At 51.6% G+C, this 22,586-nt stretch overlaps 1 protein-coding gene and 1 long non-coding RNA gene across 3 annotated transcripts in view; one reads left to right on the top strand and one right to left on the bottom strand.

Moving 5' to 3' along the window:
* Positions 1-22,586, top strand: part of FAM78B (family with sequence similarity 78 member B) — an 88,311-nt gene that overhangs the window by 18,392 nt on the left and 47,333 nt on the right. The gene's annotated exons all lie outside the window — the stretch shown is intronic.
* LOC140626904 (uncharacterized) lies at positions 715-19,288 on the bottom strand. The gene is made up of 3 exons (XR_012025882.1): positions 18,798-19,288; positions 10,925-11,133; positions 715-8,196 (listed from the first exon to the last, which is right to left on the bottom strand). It is a non-coding gene; the product is annotated as an uncharacterized lncRNA (long non-coding RNA).

Here is a 22,586-nt window from a genome sequence, read left to right as displayed (position 1 = left end):
AGAAGGCAAGAGATATGTCTAACCAAGCTTCTTCTAACCCATGGTGCACACTTTGTCCACTTTGCCATCCTTCTAGCCCTTGGGTTCTGCATTTGAGCATCAGCTTGATGGGCAGCCACCCAAGAAGAGCCAGTCACCTTTCATTTGGAAAACTTGCATAGATGGGCTCCATTTGGTGCCAAAAATGTGTCTCACTTGAGCTTGTCTTTTGACAATATACAGATCCAAAACGAGCATTTTGCTGACTTTTGCCAAGATAATGCTTTGTGGCCTCTCTTAAAGTCACAAAGCAGCTGAAAGGGGATTTGAGAAAACATCTGACTCATCGTTCCCTCTCCCCCAGGAAACTCAGAAGCAGGTGGGTGTCCTGTACCACACAGGCCCTTCCACACCCCTCCCTTGCCCGTTGAAAAACCTCCTTTCCCTTTGGAAGCCTGAGCAAAGTGCTGATGCCATGGTGGCATCTGGACCCAACCTGCTGAATGCCCTGGTAGGCAAGACACCAGACGCACTCTGGGACAACTCTTTGCCATTCAGACAGGTTAGTGAGACAGGTAGAAACATCCAATATGTCAAGCCTCACCTTGGTTCCATGGTTAGAACACAACTGTGATTTGGAAAAGCGAATGTGCTGGAAACAGTCTTGGTGGAAAAGATGAGAGTCTGAAGTAGGAATGGTGATTCCTGCAGTCCTTGGGCCGCCTGAGTCTGTGGATATCAGACAGGGGTCACCTTCTTCATTCCAGGGCCCTCTAGGGGGCACATCCTTTATGTGGACTTAGATGGATTCAACCACTGGGGGCCCCCTAGCACCTGTCTTTTTTGGCATACTGTGAGAATCAAGGAACTAACGTGTGCCTTGGGCCTTTGAAATGATAGTCAAGCCTAGCAGATGGTGTTGAGCCCTCCTCCTGCCCATCCCATGTCTGGCTTTTTCAAAGAAACTCAAAACTTCTCCTTTACATAGGCAGGAGTTGAAATAGACGATTGCTTTTTTTTATTTTTATTTTTTTTTTGGTAGGAAGATGAAGTCCCAGAGCAGCCTCTGGGTGAGGTCAGGGAGGGGAAAAGAGAGAGGGTTTTTTTTTTCCACAAAGAAATGGCAGGTCCCTCCTTCAAGTGCGGGCTCTCCACTTTGATGTCCTCTTTCTCCCTTGAAGCTGGAAATTCTGCCCCGAGGAAAGTTAGTTTACACCTTGTTACTGAAGAAAATAGCTGAAGTTTGAGAGATAAACAGCCGCCCACTGCCTGTCTGTCAAGAGCCGGCACAGCTTCAGATGAATGGGAGACCTCTCTCTGCTCCCCCCTCCGCCGCCCCTTGAGGCTCTGATGCTTGGTGCTGAGGACAGCCAGCTCCTCCTCCCCATCCCTGCCTCCCACCTCCGGGAATTGAGCTAATCCTTTAGGAAATATTTAGTGTTCATAGGCCTCTCTTGCATAGAAGCAGTTTAAGGGTTCTTGTGATCCTGGATTTAAACCCGTCTCTTTCATTTCCTACAAATTTATTGCCATCTGTTGATTTCATTCCTGTGACACCCACATCAAGATCATTCATAAAGAGGAGCAGAACCACTCCCAGACCCTTCCCTTACTCAGCACTTTCACCCCAGCTGAGTGAGCGTGCCTGGGTCTGTGAAAACATACTCTCCCTCCCTGCTCCCTCTCCCCCTCCCGTTCTCCTCCGTCATCCTCTATACAGACACACACACACACACACACACGCACACACGCACACACACGTTTGACAGACTATCAAGCAGTTTTGAGTTCTGGTGTCCATTTCCTGAGTAATGAGAAGCAGATACTCAACAGTCCCTTTATCCCGTGGGAGCCCTGGATGCTGGACCTGCTGATTTGGTTTCAGGATCTCTGCTCTGCCTTTTGTCAGCTATTTTGCCTCATGTCACTCATTCCTTCGGGAAGTCCCCTTTCTCCTTTATTCTGGTCCAAGGTAAGGTAGCAGGTTGTGTCTCTTCTGTCTTGCAGCCCCTGAGGGCTCCCGCCCACCCTACCCACAGGAGGCTTGGAGGGTTTGGGGAGGAATCGGAGCCCAGCGCTCAGCACAGGCCTGGACTTGGTTCAGGGCTCCACCCGAATTATCGCTGGTGGTGTTTGAGCATCTGCCAATCCTGTCCCTTAACCTAATCTTTCTCACACCTGCCCACCTTCTTCTCTCCACCTGTTCGTCTCCCCAGAGAGCTTGTCTGGCATCCTCCCCCAACCCCAAGTCTGGATGAGGTCTCCCTCCCCGCCCCCTGCCCCCAGCCTCTACCACACATTGATAGCCAGCACGCATGTGTTTCCAGATATTTCATATATCTCAACTCATGTAATTCTCGATCCAACGATCCTGGGAGCTGTTATTATTATGGCCACCTCTAGATGAGGAACTTGAGACAGAGAGAAATTGAAGTATTTGCTCAAGATCACATATCTCTTTAGAGTTGGGATTTGAACTCCTGATCTGGCTTCAGAGTCTGCATTTTCATAACCATTCTGTGTCTTTCATACAGGCTCTGTGGCCTCCTGTACTGTTGATTGAACCATAGCCCTTTCTGGATTGAGCTCCTTGACCTGAGAAGCTGTGTGCTACTCACACTTGAATCCTGGAACTGGCCATGTGGCCCAGCTCCAGGCAGGACCACATCTCTTTGCAGTTAACCCTTCAGCCGGTCCATCCTTCTAGGCCTATGGGACTCTGATTTAAGACTAATCCACTTGATTCAGCCAGTTGCCCACCCATCACTCTACAACAGGCCTAGAATGCCTTCTATTAGTTAGAACCATGGGGTCAGAGACTTAGAAGACAAAACCTCCACCCTTGGGGCACTTGTGTCTTGGTTGAGGAAGTAAACAAGATTATACACAAACCTAGAGTAGGATAATTCCTTAAATAACAAACAAAGCCAGTTTCTTTGATTGATGGTCAGTCCTGACACAGGGCCTCCCCATTGTCCCAGCTGGACTCCAGACCTCTTGAAGAGAGGGACCAAGTAAGTACCTCTCCGTGGGCTCAAGGCTTCTTGCCACCCTGTGTCTTAGCTTCAGTTACATACTCTTCCCAGAGCTGGATGGTAGAGGTGACTCAAAGGAATCAGTCATCTGGGAGATCCCAGGTTGGAAGTGGATTTCTGGGGGCAGAGCCCCAAAATGCTATAGACCTGAGTTCAGGAGACTAGAACCTCCTTTAAGCATAGTCTGACACCACCTCCCCGACAATTACTTTCCATCGTGCAATGTGTCCTACTGAGCTACCTTTGTAGAGATCTCTAGGCCATGGTCCCCTTCCATGCCAGCATGCCTCGGGTCAGAGCAGGACTGGCTGCCACAGTGCCACTGACCCTCACCACCAGTCTGATCAGAGGAGAACTGTGTCCAGAGCAAGGAAACTGGGATGCAGAGAGCACCACAGCTTTGTAGGACCAGCCCAGCACTGGAAGCCTGCCTGTTCCCCCCAGTCTCCACACAATCCAGCCCAGAGCAGTCTCCCTCCTCCAGAGTCCAGGACACTTGCAGACCATGTTTGGCATGTCCAGCTTTGCATCCGTCAGTGCTTGCAAAAGACAATGCTGTCATGGGCTGTGCATCCAGTTGCTGCCAGCTATCTGTGGTTATCCTTTGCCAGGCCCTATGTAGATATGTACCTGTCCTCACCTCCAAGTGGCAACACACTTCCCTCTTCTGTAAAATGGGGCTAAACATGCTTACCTTGTAGAGTTTTTGTGAAGATCCTGCAGCTACTTATCTAACAAACAGTTGTTGAAGACCTATTATGGGCCCAGCTCCCAACACAGAGTAAACAGTCACAACAGCTTTCAGAAAATCTGTCTTTGGGAGTTTCAAAATGATGTGAAAAATGTACAGGTAGAAACACTCCACTGTCTTCCTTCAGTTGTTTAAGGCTCCAAGGATGTTCAGAGAGAGGAATGTCTTGCTCAGTCACCAGAGTAAAGCGCACAGAGCAAGCCTCTGGTGTGTTCATGATAGGGCATCGACGATTTATCTCGCTAGGATGTAATTGCACGTTGACTTATCCATTTGTCCCACTGCAGACTCTGAGGGCAGAGACCATCTCCATGCATCTTATGTGTTCTGTTGGGACTACCACAGGTGAGCCCTTTGGGAGTTCTCCATCTGTTTACTGGCCCGGCCCTCTATGTCAGGGGAGCACGGCCCACACGTGAAGACGGCATCCACTTTGGGAGTGCTTCATGCCCCTCTAACGTAGCTGCTTTTGGTTACAAGGTGGCGAGGCAGCCTGGGCTTTGGTGTCCAAAGACCAGATCATAGCCTGTAGAATGACAGCATGGGCTAGCTGGGGAAATTCCAGGTGTCCTCCTTGCTTTGTGATTCTGGAGCACATTCAGAGAACATCCCGAGGTGGCAAAGGATCAGGATATTCTTCAGGTAACGTTCAAGGGACTGTAAGAGCTTAGGGAGGGAGAAGACATGGCAGGTGTCTTGAATTATTTGAGACACCATCATATAGCAGGCAAAAATGTTTAAGCTCTTTTGAAAGACCCCAAAGGCTAGAAACAAAACCAATTATTAATTAATTCAACAAGTATTTATTAAGTACTTGCCACATGCCAAGCACTATTCTAGGCATTGGAGATGCAGTAATGAATAAAATAGACAAAATTCCTCATCCTTGTGGAGTTTACGTTCTAGCTAGTGGAGACAATCGAAACATAAACATGATGGGTGGGAGCTTCTTGGAACCCCAAAATGGGCTGCGTGGGAGCTAGGCAGGTCTCTGTGTTCAAGGATACTTTTAGGACTTATGTGGTTGACTAGACAAGATGAACATCCTAGTTCCTTTCAGCCCTACAATCCTATGAGTCTGAGGCTAGTTAAGATGGGTGATCTCCCTTTTTTTCAGACAACTCTAGGCCGAATCGTGACCTCCACTCTCCAGCAACTCCCATCCTATGAGGAGAGATGAGGCGGGTGCAGGGACTATTTTTATGCGCAACACCAAAAACCACTACTGGAATATGCATGTGGGGAAGGGGAGGTGGTTGCCTTTCCTTGAAGTTGACATGTTGTTGAGCCTGAAGAGAACCACAGAAGATGGGCAACGTGGTTGGACCAATTAGGGTGTCAGGAGGAGGGAAAGACAGGATTGAGAGCAGTGGAAGCTTACTTACTCCTTAGATGGAGACTTTGATGAGGAGGGAGCAGAAGAAGGAGACAAAGGGGAGCCCGCAAGTGGAGACCCAGGACCTCCAGCCCCACTATCCCCAGGCCCTACTGTCATCATCCTCTTTTGAACTGCAGCGTCCCGGGTTCCAGGAACACCGCTCAGTGTGGTGACTAGGTCTGGGACAGCCAATCTGGAGGGCAGGACAGAGGGCTGAGAGGGATATGAGAGGATGCAGCTTCTGGACATCCCCAGAAGCAGCTGCCCCTGGGGAGTCGTCAGGGGGCGGGGGTGCTGCCTCCATTGTTAGCCTTGGTTCTCTTCCGTTCTCCTCCTTCCTGAGCTTCTGCATGTGGGGCTGTGGAGAGAAAGCCACCAGGTGTGGAGCAGATGCAACTGAAGCAGAACCTAGGGCTTCAGACTCCTCGCTTCCCATACTACTACTCTGCATTTTTAGGGCCGCTTCTGCCTTTCAGTGTTTTCATGTCTATTGATAGCAACAGGGTGCAGCAGCAAGAACACGGGCCTGGGAGCTCAGAGTGCTGGGATTCTGGCCTTTTGTTTGATTGCCAGTAATTCTGTGAGATGGAGAAAACAGGGATGATCTCCTCTAATCTGCAAGTGAAGAAACAGAGGCAGGGGAGAACCCATGCATCCACATTTATGGGAACATAACTGGTATTAGGACCTGGACAGCATGACATAGTGAAGACGGTACTGGACTTGTAGTTCAGAGGCCTGGATTCAAATCTCGGCACAGCTACAATCCAGCTGTATAACGTAGAATAGATTAATTTTCTGATGAAATTTATTTAATTGGCTACAAAAGAAATAGGAACACTGGAAAAAGAAAATACAGCCAATGGATGACATCGTGGTGACATAGTGACATCCTGGTCCCATCAGCTCTTACCATGTCTGGGGCTGACATGGCTAATCTATCACAGCACACTGCCCCACTGAGCAGCCCCAGGGTCCTCCTGGCTCTTGTCGTAAGGCCACTGCTGAAAATCGGAGTTGGCATATAAAAGGAACTCCCGTGCCATCTCTCCGCTAGATCTCCAGGTTCCTTTCTGGCCATCCTGGGCATCAGAACCTGTTCTTCCCACCTGCACCCCATGCTCTTTTCACCAGGTCAGACCCTCTCTTTTCTGGAGATTAATGAGAGTAACAGAATGGGAAGATGTAGGTGCACGTCCCTCCTCTTGCTCTTTGTCTCATGTTTCACTACAGTGTCAGGGCCCCTACTGGCCCCTACTGTGTGGTAGTTATGGGGAGTGAAGGGGAGAAAGTCAGCAAACACTTTCCAAGCCGGAGAATGCGATGCAAGTACGACCCCATAGCAGACACTCCGGGGTGCGCCCTGAGCCAGGCGCTGTCCTAAGGCGCAGGGGTGGGCACTGTTCAGTTTGCTCAGGCCAGCACCCTGAGCTCACCACTAGATATCTCCATTGTCTTCCCATACGGAGGCTGAGAAGGGAGCCAGGCCCGTTGATCTGGAACAGACACACCGCCCCGTTTTCGGGCAGGGGAGCCCCGGGGCCAGGGACAGAAGGCAAGACTCATGCTTTTGAGCTCATTGCTTTTTTTCTTTTGGCAGATCTTCCCGTGGCCCCTTTCCCCCCTTATCCACTCTTTGAAGTCTCTTATTTTGGCTTATTGCTTATCAGCAAAGTCAGGCTGCTGTAAAGAGAGAAAGGTGAGGGTCACGGTTTGTAGTGACCCCGGCAGGAGGGTTGGCAGCAAGGGCAGCAACGGAGCGGAAGGACGAGGCATGAGGATAGGGCTGTCCTGGTACCCGCACCACCCATCGGCTCTCTGGGGTGGGGGGCGGGGTGAGCACACCCTGAGAGGTCTGCCTCCTCAGCCCCACACCCCTGCCCCTGCAGCCTCCGGCTTTCCATTCCCCGGGCTCTGGGAAGATGAATGTGTCATCTGGAAAACACTCAGCGCTTCTCGGAAAAAAACATGCTGTGAGTTCCGACATTGGTAGAAGACTGAACTCTTATCAAATCTCTGCCTTGCTCTGTGCATCAGGATTCTTACGGCCTCGCTCTGTTACATCCTCTGGGTCCTCCGCTAGTTCCCAGCTGGTCCCCTGGACAAGCACATCGCTAGCAAAGTTTGGTGAAGACTGCACTTAGCCCACCTAAAAATCCGGGTGAATGGCAAGTCTCCCTCAAAGGGGCTGTTTGAAAAGATTTACTGCTGAGGCTTTGCCATGTTTCTTCATTTTTCCCCCTCTCCACCTTGTGAGTGCAGGAACCCCTAGGGATTTCTGTGGTCTTGGGAGACTAGATCTCTCCCTAATAGCAAAACCAACTTTCAGAAAAAGGGTTTGGTCTGTACTGACTCTGAAATACCTTGGATGATTAACCTTTGCGCTGTCTTTGCAGAGCACACTCAGAATGTGACTCTTCAGGGGAAAGAGAAACTCATTTAGGCACCGACCACCTCTCCCCTCCCCAGTTGACAGGTGCCTTGGTGTTAAGTGCTGTGTCTGGGCCTGTGCTGGAGAACCCTGGGCCCATGATGGAAATTGTTCTCTTTGGGATTCCCCCTGGCTCGGGTGCCTCTCCATCTCTCTCCTCGGCTGGCCACAGAAGGAGATTCAGACAGTGCCATCCATCTGCCCTTTCTTTGAATCTTCAAGGAGAATGTCTTTACCCAGCATGTCTTATACCATTGGACTGAATAGAAAAGCAATGAAAGCTTATCCCTTATTGATAGTGAAACAGACATGGGGTGATGCATGCTTTCATTATAAGTGGTGATCCAGAAGGATTCAGGTAATGCAACCTGAAGCTCCATCGGGATGGTGTTTCCTTTGCCATCCCATCTCCCAGCCTCAGCTCTTGGAGTCATTCCCAATACACTCTTTGTTCAGAAGTGAAAATTTTGGACTTTGAGAACAAAAGAATGTGTTTTTGAAGATTTCATTGCTGTTACACTGTAGTTGGAGATTATATATCCCTGCCCTTTGGCTGACTTTTTTTCATTTTTCCTCTGGGGCAGCCATAAATCATGTCCACGTAGGTGACTAAAGAAAATTCCTTTAAAAAAAAAAGAAAAGACAATTCTTACCAAAGTAGGTTCTACCTGGAAGTCATTTGGAGAAGGTAAGGCCCGGTAGGTGGCCTGAACTCTTTTAGGGCACTTGTAGGAACCTCAAAATTGACCTAATTAATGTTTTTGCATAGTAATATACCTGTTTTCATTGTAGACTTAATTAGCTTCTTTAAAAATAATTCTTCAGGTGAAAGATGTTAATGACTTCTCATCCTGCCCTGCTGAGCAGAGCCAGAGAACTTGATAGTTTTAGGCCAAATAAAAGGAAGTAGTACTTTACGCTGTAGGTAGTAAATGTGCAAGAATCCTTACTCCAAGAAACAGTATGGGCTGAAATTATAAATAGATTCCAGGAATGAACTTTCAGAGAGTCATGGATGACAGATATAAATGGGGTTATTAAATGGAAGTTAGGGGACATTTCCTAAGTGCTTAAAGTTAACATTCTAGATGTGTCTCCCATATTTTCCCATGATCCTCTGTGATACCACTGTCAAGGGTTCCCTGTAAGGTGGGGTGAATGCTGGTCTGATCTACTGAGGTGTTTTAAATTTTCATCCTCCACTCTTGTTAAGCCAGTTTAACCAGTTTAATCTAATTATTATTATTATTATTATTATTATTATTATTAATTATTTTATTTTCACATTCTGGTCCCTTTCAATTGGCCACTTCTTCAGAATGCTTTGACATGATTTGGAAAATATAGGGCGTCCTAGAGGCCAGCTATGAGATGGGAAACCCCTGAGCTCTGGTCCTGCCTCTGCCAACTCATTGCCTGACCCTCGGGTGTCACTGTACCTCTCCTGCCTGGTTTATCATATCACGAAGAGAGGGAGTTGGATGCAAGCTCCCCTGAGGTCCCACTGGTGGGAAGATTTAGAAATAAATTCAATATGCACACTCATTCCGGGAGTGCCTGGAATGAAAGAATAGGAGAGGGTGGGGGGACTGCTTTGCCTTATTTTTCAAGAGGGATCAAGTAGAGGACTTCCCCCTTCTGGGGGGAAAGGAGCACCATGGGGACAGCACCAGGAAAGACCTGTCAGCATCAGGGAAACCCTGGTATATTCCTCTTCTTTGAACCTGGTAAAGGAAGTGGGCGACATGCAGGGGTGAGCCTGGTATGTGGGGGTTGTTGGGCAAGTCCAAGTTTGGATGTGGCTCTGTCACCAGCTGAGTCCATCTCTCACTGGTAAGACAGAGATGATAATGTAGAGCTTGTGGGATTGTGGCGAGGTGGCAGTGAGCGGCATGAAGTCTCGTCCAGTTCGCGGCATGAAGTCTCGTCCAGTTCCTAGTATAAAGGGAGTGCTCAGTACATCATAATGCTCACAGAAGGTGGCAGAGGTTCCGAACAGGATGATTAGGGTGGCAAGCTCCTCCACGCCAGTGGCCAGCCAAGAAACAGCAGCCTGCAGCTGTACAGAACCCACTCCAATTAGACAGGCCTGGGGTTTGCATCAGAAACCATTTCTAACCAATACAAATCAGATTTGGTGTTCCACATCATATCCACGGGGTTCTATATTCTTTAAGATTTCTCAGCTTGGTGGATTTATGTTGCTTTAAAGTTGTATACATTCTCCTAAGTCCATAGAGATAGCAGAATCACACCTGTGGGGTTTGGGGACAGATCCCATAGGAGGTAGCGGGTCTTCCAGTCTGGGTCATGTGGCTGTCACCTGCCAGCAGAATTTGTAAATTGCAGGTTTTTTGTTTCACTAAAGATCTTGTGCACACCTCTAGCGTGCATCTTTGGGAAGGTGTAACTCTAAACCTAGAATTCTGAAATAACATGCATTCTCTCCCTAGAATTTGCATAACCTACCCTTGCAGAAGACCGATGGGGGCCCTTGATAGTAGGAGTTTCAGGCACTGCATGCAGCTGCTGGATCAAGGCAGTCAGCTCTGCGAAGCCCTGCCCTTGTTCCCCATGCAGGAGGCCAAGAGAAGAACACAGGTGCAGACTCCAGGAGGTATCCTATCCTCAAAGAGAAGAGGAGGGCCACTTGGCCATTCCCAGAGTCAGCAATGCCTCCTGCCCTGCCAAGATCCTGCCAGGTTCACACACACACAATTCGTACCTCCGCTCATCGTTGGCAGTGCAAGTTCTCCAACAAATTCCCAGCACTGCTGGTGACCTGAGATCGGCCCCAGAGATTGTTTCCATATCCCAGAAGGTATAAGTAGCACTGTGGACACCCCTACAAACTTCTCTTACTGCTTTCGCCATGGTTCACGCAGGAAAGCCGGCGGATACCACAACGCATACCACAACGCATTATTTGATCACACTAATAAGCTGGCATGGTAACTTGAGCCACTGCTTATCTAGTAATACTTCCGGGCAGTTAGCAACCAAGTGAACCACCTGGTTCGCATGGTTGATGCAATATATATATATATGAAATATATTTTATATATTTATATAAATGTATGTAATATATATATATAAATATATTAGAGTGGTTCCTTTATGGAAGGCAACTAGAAGCAAGAACTTGGTCGACTTCATCCTAACATGAGAGTCCTTGTCTAATTAAGTAGAACAATTTGGCAGGAGGGAACAACCGTGAGGTCAAGAATCCTACTACACTGGAGCGGTGGGGGGGGATCTCCTGCTGCTGTACCTTATGGTGGTACCCGGGAAAAGAGGTGACATATGGGAAAGCCCTTTGTCACGAGGGCTGACGTTCACCAGCCACTTACCGTGCGCAGACCCTGTGGCAGGCAAGTTACAGTCATCTCGCTTCATCCTCAACTACTACCCCGCCAAGGGAAGTAGGAGTAGGAGTATGCCCCCGTGACAGGTGAGGGAACGGCCACGTGAAATTTCAATGACTTGTCCAAGGTCACGCTGTTCAGTTGCGGTGCCAGATTTTGGATGTCGGTCAACAGCCAGTGTTGCAGTCCTCACCCTGTTGAGTGTCGGGGGTAGAGCAGAGATCCTGAATTATGCCCTCTAAGTAGCCAAGTGAGAACAGAAAACCCAAGCACCTTCCAGTTATACACGTGAACTGCTTCACCCCCACGTAACACAACGGTCATGATAACACTGAACATCCCATATTCGTTTTATGAGAAGTTTTATTTAATAGCGACAGCTACTACGTGCCCGGGCTTCACAGCCTGTTGCTCTCACTGTAGAGACATCTGCTAACAAATTTTAGAACCTGGAGAAGACCGTCCATAGGTGACTGATTATGGCCTTCCTGACTTTCAGCCTCGGATTGAAGGAGTCTTTCTCAACCGAAGTCGACGGCTCTGATCGGAGCACAAGCGATGCCTGTCACTGTCGCTGGGAGGCTGAGGTCTTCTGCATCCAGCTGAATGTCTCCTGTGATGTGGGGCTGAGTTTTTCCAAGTCCTGCCTCCCATCCTAGGCAGCCATGCTGCTGAGGCTCAGGCCCTGTAATCAGCACACAGCCACCACCTTTGCATTTTCCTTCATCAGACATAGAGGATCTTGGAGGTATCCGGTTAGGAACTTCTTGAACATGCTTTAGCAATCACACAGCTTACCCCTGATCCCAGTGACATGGAACTTCATGTGATTTTATACTGTTGTCCTCACATTGTGCCCAAATCTGCCCAATGTTGTCTTCTCCAGGAATTCAGCTGTGTCCACTGGAGCCCCCAAGATAATCTTGCCAGGCGGCCCTGCAGGCACTTTCTGAAGTGCTTGTGCCCCCAGATGCCCACTGCCCATCAGTCTTCTTCAACCCCTTTCCATCCCATTGCTTCCCCACAGATGGCAGGTTCTGGGACATGGGCCCAAATACTCAGAAAAAGTGGCATCTGTGTCTGTTGGGCCCCTCCTCCTCCGTGCCAGCATGCTGCCCTTCTGCTCTCTTGAGTCAAGGAATCTAGTAACCACGGCGTCATGTGGGGTTTCCCAGCATGGCATTCCCACCACTGGATGCCGACTCACCATGGGCTGCTTCTCAGGCTTCATCACCATGCTTAGAGTGAGGAAAGCCAATCTGGATGCTCTTGGGTCTCAGCAAAGCCACTGCGTCGTCGAGGGCTTAGCTCTCCAGGGACAGGAAAGGGAGGTAGCTTCCTTTCCCTGACTCGCTTCCCAGCATGGCCCCGTGGAGTCGCTTCAGTGCCAGAGCAGTCTGGCTCTGCCTACTAGGATGAGGATTCGCTGCCCACTGGACCTCTTGTTTGGCTTTCCACTGTCTTGTGTAATTTAGAGGGACTCTAAAAAAGCATCCTAGCTCCGGAGAGGGGTTGATGGGCCAAATTGTTTGACCTTGCCCACATCCCTGCGATCACTTTAACATCTACCAGGCTTAGTAGCAGCAGTCTCAGTTGGGTCCAGTGCTTTTGAGTTTGTGCCGTGGTGTCTGTCTATACAGATAAGTCAGGAGAAGGGACACAGCTGGGAATCAAGGAGCCAGGGGGTAGATCTATTTCTGCTACTTAAATAGCTGTGTTATCTTGGGAGAGTCGCCTGCCATGTTTGTGCCTCAGTTTCTTTAGCCCCATCATGGGGTTAATAGTGCCTATTTTACAATAGTTCAGGGTTTCTAAACAGGAGCCTTATGGACACTTTGGCTTGAATGATTCTTTGTTGTGGGGGCTGTGAATTGTAGGGTGGTTAGCCCCCTCCTGGGCCTCTACCCACTAGATGCTAGTAGCACCTCCCCATTGTGACAACCTGAAGCATCTACAGACATTGCCATGTGTCCCCTGGGGGGCAACATCGCCCCCCAGCTGGGAGCCACTGCATTAGCTCCTAGGATTACTGGGATACACAGAATAACCACCGGTGTAAATGCAGACCATCCTGGTGCCACCATCAGCATCCGTTAGCATTTTGGTCTTCTCTGCTCTGACCATAATTATGCAGAAGCAGAAAGAAGAAACCGCGTATTCTAAGCCAGGCCCCTATGTGATCCAGCAGGAAATGTGGTATGTCTGTCTGTGCTTTACCTTCGTGCAGTTCAAGTGTCTTTCTTTTCATGTGTGTAATATCTACTGTGTGTGAAGTGAAGAGCCGAAAAGATGAGGAGCAGTGCCTGTTTTCATGGGTGATAAATTCTAGTGGGAGGAATTTTTCAGCAGAGAAGTGACTGGAATGCAGAGCTCCCTTACCTGAGACCAGGAAGAGGTGCTCAGATGGCAGAGAGGAAACACTTCATGGGAGAGCTGATGTTGGGGATGGGCCCTGGGGGTTGAGTAGGATTTCAGCAGGCAGGTGTGGGACAGCAGACACGGGACAGCGCAGCCGGCAGGTGTTCTGAGCACAGGGAGCAGTGTGATGCTCCTCAGGGCAGAGAACCACAGAGGATGAGAGGACGAGGCAGCCAGAGATGAGACCTGGTGGCCAGCTTCTGAAGGCTCTGCACATCAGCTGTGCCAGCTGCCCTTAATGTTGAGAGTGGGGAGCTATGGGAGGTGTCTGAGCAGTGGAGTGGTGCAGTCAGAGCCGTGTTTCAAGCATTTGGTGGCAGTGTCTGGAGTAGACCGGAGTGAGGGGAAGCCGAGAACCAGATGCCTCGTGGCCTGAATGAGAGTGATGGCCGTGGGAGTGGGGAGCAGAGGGCGAACGAAGGAAGAGGGACAGGGAAGCAGCAGGACTGGTGACTGGTGAGGGAGGGTGGGGAGGAGGCAGAGGGACAAAAATGTGGACTCTGGATCCCTGACAAAGATGAGGCCGTTAATAGAACAGGAGGGACAGAGGAAGGACCAGGAATCAGGAACCGTGGGCCCTGGCGAGGCGCCGGGGAAGAGCATTAATCATGTGAGTTTGCCAGAGGCTTCCACTCCCGTGCCTGGGCCGGGCTCACACGCTTCCTGTGGGAAAAAGCACGTGCTTGTTTGCTCAGGGCTTTGTTTTCTTCAGTGGGGATGGGCTTCTCAAATCTATTTATAATGTTTTTAGGGACTATTTACGTGACCCTCAAAAAATAACATTCGGTGAGAGAAAAAGAGAAGAGGTTCAGTCTGGGGCCTTCGTCCCTGTGCAAAGCACCTTTTTGTAAGCAGAAAGAATCAGAGTTTGGAATTAACTAAGTTAACAGCAGGAACAGAATCGCATGCCGAGCATGTGCCATATGCTGTTTTTTCCGAATATTCTAACAATACACCAGGACGCCCTGAGTCTATATACACTGTCGTGTGCCCACAGCAAGCACTCTGAGCCCGAATTGGTACCGCTGGGCTTCCTGCCACTGCTCACACCACCAGGCAGGAAAAAGGAGCTGGGACTCTTGGAGCACGAGCAGGGTATCCCTACCAAAGGCTTCTGCCCTCCAGGGCCACCTCAGCCACATTTGCATCGTGTCCTCTCCGCAGGTGACCCGATTGGTGTATTTTTCCTCCCTTGGACTTTGCTTTACCCCTCCCTAGGCTTTTTATCATTTTGTTCCAGCTCTCTGTAATTATCACGTTGATCCTTAAATGTGTCCAAGGAGGGGCAATCAAAGCGATGGCTCCCAGGACACCCATCCATCATCCATCCTACATACATTTTTAGTCATTAATATTTATCTGCTAACCAGCCACAGGGATGCTGTGTGCTTCTCTGGGGCCACCACAGGGGAGAAGGCGGTCTTGGCTGACAGCCCTGGCCCAGGTTTGCTCCCAGTGGGAAAACAGGAGAGGCCCAAGGACCAGGTCCCCCAGGCTCTGGCTCGTGGATGTGGGCGGTGGGATCCTGCTGGAAACCACCTCTGCTGTTCTCCAGCTGATACCTGAAACAGTGGCTTCCGTGTGTGTAGCTTTCCACAATTGAATGAACTTTTTCATCAGTATGAGCCCAGGCTGTTGCTGTGACGGAAACTAGCGTGGGTATTAAGCCCATATTTCAGGGAAGACTGGGGTGCACAGAGGTACATGACTTGCCTGATACACTTTTGGTGGCAGCAAATTCCATTGCACTATTAGTAACAACAGTAACAACCACTTATCGAGCACCTATTGCGTATCCAATGCTTTGAGCAGAACTCTGCGTGCATCCAGCAGGGCTCCAGCTGATGGAAGAGGAATAGTAGAGACTCAAGACTGGGGGCCTCCGGGGCACCAGATCCCGGCCCTCAGGGAGGACAGTGCGCTTGCCGTGTGTGGGGACAGGTGGGGGGACAATTCTCCACATTCCCAGCAAAATCCCAAGCTCCGCCCTTGATTGGTGGCGATTGTGTGGAACCTGCTGATACAGATCCTGTCCCCATCCGGGGCAGGGTGGAGCTCAGACATGGTCGTCAGTGACTGCAGCTCCAAGAAGCAGGGGGAGGAGACAGGCCAGGAAAGGGGAGCTGTCGGTACTGTCACAGCCCTTGTGCACACATCATTTCATTTAATACACACTCCCTCCAAGGAGGGGTGGATGTCTGCATTTTGCAGATGAGGATACCTGTCCTATTTGGATATCCCGTTGCCCAGCAGGGTAGGAGGCCTCCTTGAGGCCTCTGTTATTCTCCCCGCGGCACCAGAACTGGATGAGATCATCTCTGGGATTCCTTCCAGCTCAGACTTTTCTGAGTCTTGGGTCCCCTCAGGCCTAACTTGGTTGACATAGGAGGACATCAGGAAGCTTTGGTGTGGGGCGCCTGGGGGGCTCGGTCAGTTGTCTGACTCTTGGTTTCAGCTCAGGTCATGATCTCGTAGGTCGTGAGTTCGAGCCCCACATCGGGCTCCACACTCAGCAGGGAGTCTGTTGGAGATTCTCTCCCTCTGCGCCTCCCCTCCATGTGCTTGTGTGTGCTCTCTCTTATATAAATCAATCATTAAAAAAATAAAAATAGAAACCAGCAGCAGCAGTTTTGGTTGCCATGTGGAGGGAGGGGGGGTGTCTCTAGCATCAGGATGGACACCTGGGCTCTGATGTAGAGTCCTCCCTGCCCCTGGGGTCAATCTCAGCTCTGAAACTTGCTACTTTTAGGTCACATCACATTTGGCATCATCTTGCTCTGCCTCAGTTTCCTCTTCTATGAAGTGGCTTGTAACTGTGACCTGCAAGAGCCTGTGTGATGTGGCCCCTCACTACCTCTGCTGCTTATCTTCCCAGTGCTCACACCTCCCCCACCTCCCGAGCCTCCTTGCTGCGCCCTGAGCACCCCCTGGCACAGTCCCACCTTGAGGCCTTCCCACTGGCCTTTTGCTTTGCCCAGAATCATCTTCTCCCATTCTCCACGTGGCCAACCCCCTCACTTCCAATAAATGTTTGTTCAAATAGCATCTTCTCAATAAACCCTAGCTAGACCATCCCCCCCGGCACTTCCGGCCACTCACCTCTACTGTTCTATCCCTAACCTACGATGTGGTTTACCTTGTAGTTTACTCGTATTATGTCTACTGCTTGCTCTCTCTATTCAAGTCAAAGATCTTTGTTTTGTTCTCTACTCAGTCCCAAGGACCCAATGCAGAGTCTGGCATAAGTGGGTGCTTGTTGTACCGTTGAAAGGATTGACACAGATTTACAAGGATTAAATTAGATGGTACTTGTTAATAGCTTAGCTCAAAGCCTGACCCATGGCAAGGACTCAAGAAAAAGCCGCGCTCATTGTATCTGACTTTCATATTAATTAATTTGCTGCCATGTTGTAGTTTGAATTCAGGCCCTACCAGAGGGAAACACTTGCCACATGTAGTGACCCGTCCATTGTGGTGGCAGCCCCTCCTTGGCCACATGCCTTGCTAGTAGAAACAAGTGTACCCTTTTACTGGGCCCCGAGGCCCACTGAGGTGGGTTAATAGGGTCAGCTTCATCACAACTGGAGAAATCAAGTCAGGGCACATTTGATCACTTATTTAGGAGCAGCAATGAGTTACCACTGGGCCAGCACCTGATGGAAAGCAAAACTAAAACAAGGAAGAATGCCCTGGCTCCAGGTGAAAATCTCCAGGCGAAAAATCACTGCACACCCCAACGCTGGCCTTATCATGTTATGTTAAGGAAAAAACACAACTGTGGGAGCTCAGTTGTAGAAGCCTTCGTTCGTGCCATGAGGTAAGCCTCCATTAACCACAGAGAAAACCAAATTCACTTAAAGAATATAGACACAAGGTGCAGAGAAAGTGTGGCCGAGCCATCCAGAGGCGTTTGGCAGAAATAGGCGGTGGGCAGCGGGGCTCTGGCCAGCTTGTGTGGTTTGCCGGGACACGGGTAGTTTGGCCTCTGACTCCATTCCTTCCATGGGTCTGCAAAATCCAGCTCCATGGAGTCTTTTCTCCTTCCCTCCTCGTCCGCCAGCCGCCCAACGGAGAAAGTTCTATTCAGTTCCATCAGATCCATCAGACAGTATTTTGTTAGTGCGGACTCTGTCATAGCCAGGAGTGAGGGTGACTGTCGCCATCCCCGCCCTGGAGGGCAGACTGCAGCCCGTGAAGCCTTTTCTGGGCACAATAGCTAGGAGCACAGGCTCAGAGTCATGGGCCCCGGGTTTGAACCCGGCTCCGCTGAGTGCTAGCTTTGCGATCTAGCTTCTGCGCCTCGGTGTCTTTGCTTCATAAAAGGAGGATGAGCAGTATGCCTGCCTCGCAGGGTTGCTGTGAGGAGCAAATGGATTCAAGTGTGTCACTGCCTAGAACAGTGCCTGGCACGTGGCAAATGAACATTATATAGGTGTGTCTTTGCTGCTATCGTTATTGTTGTCCAGGGACATTCTGCGGTAAGCCGTAAAGGTGCGCAGGTGTGCCAGGAGCTCAGGAGGGATATCTGATCTACCCCAAGGCTCTAGGAAGGATTCCTGGAAGAGGTGACAAAGCACTGAATCTAGGAGGATGAGTAGGGGGGATCCCCAGGTGGCTCCGCAGGTTGAGCGTCTGCCTTCGGCCCAGGGCGTGATCCTGGGGTCCCAGGATCGAGTCCCACATCGGGCTCCCTGCATGGAGCCGCCTTCTTCTGCCTGTGTCTCTGCCTCTCTCTCTCTCTCTCTGTGTCTCTCATGAATAAATAAATAAAATCTTTAAAAAAAATAATACAAGGATGAATAGGCATTATCCATGCAAAGAAGGTATAGACGGTCCAGGAAGGGGGTGTTGAAAACCCTGAGCAGGAGACAGGCGAGCACGAGGGAGTGCAGGAGGCTGGTGTCGCCAGAGCGTACGGTTCCAGGAGGGACCCTGAGTAGCGAGGCGCTAAGCTGACCGTGAGCTCAGATCCTGGGGGGCTTTGGTCTTTACCCTTCTGACTTGTTTTTCCCCCAGATCCCACTCTTCTCCCCGCTTTGGTAGGCCCAAGAGTGGGGCTCAAACACCACTGCGGCCAGAGTGCAAGAGGGATGGAGACAGGTGACCCGAGCTGGCCAGTTCTCCCGGCCTTTCACCGGAACCGGAACTGGAACCAGCTGGGAGCGGGGCGCTTGACCCCCCGGTGCGTGGCTGGAGGCATGTGCTTCCGGGGGAGCGGAGGCCACGCCCCATGGAGGCATGTGCTTCCGGGGGGGGAGGGCGGGGGAGGAGTAGAGGCCCCGCCCCGTGGACGTGTGTGCTTCCGGGGGAGTGGAGGCCCTGCCCCCATGGAGGCGTGTTCTTCCGGGGCGGGGGCGGGGGGGGGGGGGAGAGGCCCTGCCGCATGGAAGCATGTGCTTCCGGGGGAGTGGAGGCCCCGCCCCGTGGAGGAGTCACCTACCCTGGTTCCCGTAGTTCTTCCTTCTGGGCTGTGAAATTCCCCCCCTCCTGCCAATAAACCCTTAAAAAAACAAAAACAAAAAAAACAAGATCTCTGGTTGGTCTGTGACATTTGCAGAGGAAGCAGGCCTGACTGCTGGGCCGCCCTCGGGGGGGCCGGAGTTTCCTCGTCTGAGCCGCGAGTTGCTGCTGAAGGCGTTCAGTTGGGGTCGGCCGTGCGTTGGGGGCCCCGGGCAGCGCGAGGGGTCCAGGGGGACGCGTGGGGTCCGCCCCGGCGGCAGCGGCGGCGCGGGGGCCTGGCCGGCTCCTCGGGAGAGCACGCGGCTCCTCCCCTCGGGGTCCGAGCTCGAGCCCCACGTCGGTGGGTGCAGACAGGCCTCCAAGTAGCAAGAGACAAGGCAGCGGATTCTAGAAACGCTGCGGCGCCAGGAGCCCCCGCCACACCGACTCGGGCTGCGGAGCGTCCGGCCCGCGCTCCTAGACCCGCCCGGTGGGAGGGGCCGAGCTGGCGGGGAGTGCGCAGGCGCGGAGGGAGCCCCCGCTGGGCCCCGCCCCGCCCCGCCCCCGCCCCGCCCCCCTGCAGCCGCCCTGGTGCCGGCGGTACTGCTCTGCTGTCCCCGCCCGCCACGGGGGACTTCTTTTATTTATTTATATATATATATTTTTTAAGATTATGTTTATTTATTCATGAAAGACACAGAGAGAGAGGCAGAGACAGGCAGAGGGAGAAGCAGGCTCCTCGCGGGGAGCCCCATGCAGAACTCGTCCCGGGACCCCGGGGTCACGCCCTGGGCCGAAGGCAGACGCTCACCCGCTGGGCCACCCAGGGCCCTGGGACTTCCCCCGGGACTTCCTTGAGATGCTTCTGTCTGGTTTCCCACCTTCCTTTACAGCGGCTCCTGATCAAAAGCAGACCCTGCCCTGTGCTGCTTTTGTGCCTTCCTCCTGGGCCTCTCAGCTGGACCTCGGTTCGGTTCCCCACCTCGCGGCATCCCTGCAGAAGAGGGCCTCCCGCAGCTGGAACCAACATGAACCTTAGACCCTGCACCCCGGACCCTGCACCTGAGACCCTGGACCCTGCACCCTGGACCCTGCATCTGAGACCCTGGACCCTGCACCCGAGACCCTGAGCCCTGCACCCAAGACCCTGCACCCTGGACCCTGCACCTGAGACCCTGGACCCTGCACCCGAGACCCTACACAAAGGACCCTGCACCTGAGACCCTGGACCCCAGACCCTGCACCCAAGACCCTGCACCCTAGACCCTACACCTGAGACCGTGAACCCTGCACCCGAGACCCTACACACGGGACCCTGGACCCAGCACCCGAGATCCTACACCCGGGACCCTGCACCCAGGACCCTGCACTTCGCAAGAGCACAAAGGCTCCCAGGAGGGCCTCAAGGTGGGGAAATGGCATGTTGTCCAAGCATGTTCTATGTCCCAGAGACTTTACAAATGTGACTTCACTGAATTCTCACGGTGACCCTGGGAGATACTTTTCCGTTGCTACATTACGGGCTAGAATGCCAGGGTTCAGAAGGTAGAGTGGCACACAGCTACTAAGGGAGAGTGGGAGCATTTGAATCCAGATCTGTGATGCTTCTCACCTCCAGACTGATTTTTTTTTTTAACCATTTGCGAGTGGGTCCCAGCTGTCTCTGTCCTGATGTCCGTTATGACCTAAGATACCAGCCTGTTGACACACAGTTGGATGACACACTTTACAAACATACGTAAATATCACACTCATGGGGTTTTTCTTCCCCTTCATTATCTGATTCAGGTAGAGGTGGGTCGGACTTCTAAGATGAGGTGTAGTAGCTTCCTTTTCTTTGGCTTGGATTTTCCCCCAGTTCAAGAGTGGCTACCATCACCAGCTGCTGGAACCCTCGATCATCCACCTTCTATGTCTCATGCTTCAGGTGGACCTGGGCAGTGTAGCCTCCTCCCGGTTATCAGCTGTGGCATCAGCCCACAAGTGCCCTCCAACTGGGCCTATCCTCTCCCGTAGGGATGATTCCATTCCTTATTCCTGGCGGAGGCACACACACCCCATCCGCTAACTCACTACCCGTGCTTCACAACGATGCCTCAGCAAATCTCCCTCCCAGGTCTGGGAATTAATCTATGATTCAGCAAAGCAGAGAGATGGGGGTGTGGGAGAGTTGTCACAAGCATTCTGGCCTCGAGTATACAGCAAGCACTCTATCGTGCCTCATTGGGAGCTGTCTCGTGGCTCTGTGTCTCTCTGCAGCGGCTGCTGCGTGAGCCTCACATGTCCCGCAGGTGAGCTCTTCCATGTGAGGAGGGGGAGAGGGGTAGTTGATAGGGCAGCCAGACAACCTGGCTCCGTCCATCACTTGTTACCTTGGGCATGCAGTGGCTTCCCTGCTGTGTGTCACAGGGTCCCCATCTGTGGAATGGTGATAAGAATAGTACCTATGTCCTGGAGTTGTGAGAATTAAATAAATTAGCCCATGTACAATGCTTGGCTTGCCTGTTAGTATGTGGCACCCCATGGGGGTCAGCGAAGGGCGTTACCACTCTTGCACCCTTGTCCTGGGCTCCATGCCTTAGAGGGCCTGTGCCACAGGGCATGGAGCTCTGAATGGCCAAGGAGACATACGTTTCCATACTCCCCCTTCTAAGCCATGCTTCAGGGATCCAGGACCCCAGAATTCCCCACTGAAACTGCTTCAAACCTGCTTCCAGGACCCATGGGGAGCTTTCCCCCCAGGTCAGCCTCCTGTGGGTGGCCTCCACTGCCTTGGGAATCAGAGGCCCCAGGTGGACTTCGATGTCCCACCACGTGGGTGTGGCCCCTCCCTGACCATGAGGTCCACATCCATGGGTGCGCCATCCCTTGCCACCATGGCTCAACCTGTAAATATGTGGACTCTGAAAATTCTGAATTGGAATCTGCTCTTCCAGATAGGAGGATGTATAATATCCCAGGCAGGAGAACAGTACATTTTTTACCTAGCCATTTGTAGGCCTGATTTGTAACTCTTCAATATTTACTGATATGGCCTGTGGGCTTTTTCTGTTCTTGCCCCAGACCCTGAAGATTTTCGCGGTGGGCCTGGTGGTGATACTCGTAGTGAGGAGTGAGATCAGGAGCAGGTACTCTGAACCGAAGCTCTGGGGTGTGTCTGCCTTACTGTGGTCACTTCCATCCTCACTTCCTCCCTCCACCAAGTGTGGGCGAATAGATGGAGATAGAGAGGTGTTGGAGACTTAGCTGCAAAGGACAAGAGAAATGGCATTTGCATACGTGGCCGGGGGATCCAAGAGTCAGGCTGACCCCTCTGCCCCAGGGTGCAGCCACTCATCCGGGTTACCTGTCAGCTCACGGTGGAGGTCTTCAGCTCACCGCCCACCTTTTCTCTCGGAAACAGCTCTCAGGTCCTGTCCTCACCCGCCTACCTCACTCCAGGTGCCACTGGAATCTTGTGCTTTTGCTGTCTTCGGCAGCCCTTGCAATGGCCCTTGGGGATATCCCTCCTCTGTTCAGGAGCCCCTGGGGCCCAAGTGAGCACAGTTGTCTGTACATCTTGGACTCTCACCAGCCAAGATCAATCCCAATAATTCACACTAACATACACAATTGTATTTCCACACAAATCGGGTTTGTTCTTCCCTCATTTCCACCCTCTGCCCTCTCCTCTCCAAACGACCTTCAGCTTTCCAACACCCTGGGCAGCACATCCAGTGAGTCTGTGTCTCCGCCCATGTTCCTGCAGCCGCTGGGCACCCACTGGTGGGGTGATGCACAGCTGGCCAGC

Source organism: Canis lupus, chromosome 38 (genome assembly GCF_048164855.1).
Source record: "Canis lupus baileyi chromosome 38, mCanLup2.hap1, whole genome shotgun sequence".
Taxonomy (NCBI): domain Eukaryota; kingdom Metazoa; phylum Chordata; class Mammalia; order Carnivora; family Canidae; genus Canis; species Canis lupus.
The sequence above is the reverse complement of the archived record's forward strand: the minus strand, read 5'-3'. Positions and strand labels throughout refer to the sequence as shown.